Raw genomic sequence first — 656 nt, 5'->3', positions numbered from 1 at the left:
TTGATCAATTTTAGGACTTAAATTCATTTATTCATACTCAAATTAAGATATTAAGTTGAAAATGATAAAAATACGCTTAACAATTTTAGATTTTTGCGTATTTTAAACAGATGGGTGACCGGCTCGATAAATTTTGGCACTAAAACAATAGTCTTGGATGAAAATTGGTACTAAAACAATAGTCGTGGGACCAAAATTGATAGAAATGAAACATGTGGACCAAAATTGTCTTGGGACCAAAACGTGTATTTGCTCAATTTATATGATAAACTTGACTAAACAGGTATTGACTGAAAAACTTAGACTTCCGTGTTCTAGGTCTAAGATTGTAAAAGAGTCTTCTAACTATTAAATCCAATTACTAGATTTGTTTGATGACCTTTAACTATTTACTGATCTAGTGCAAAGAGTAGAACAAGGAGTATTAAGCAGATAATATGTAAATGAATAATAAAGCAGCAAGAACACCAAGAATTTGTAACCCAGTTCGGAATCTCAATTCCTACATTTGGGGGGCATCACTCTGATTGCCCAACTCTTCATTGATCAACTCTGAAAGTGTATCACAAGTTTACAGTAGAGAATCACGCGGCAACTCTAGAAATCTTCATTATCACCGTTCTAGAGTTCAGCCTTGAAGAGTTGAAGAATACTTG

This window comes from Ipomoea triloba, chromosome 16, assembly GCF_003576645.1.
Source record: "Ipomoea triloba cultivar NCNSP0323 chromosome 16, ASM357664v1".
Taxonomy (NCBI): Eukaryota; Viridiplantae; Streptophyta; class Magnoliopsida; order Solanales; family Convolvulaceae; genus Ipomoea; species Ipomoea triloba.
Note: the sequence above shows the minus strand (reverse complement) of the source record.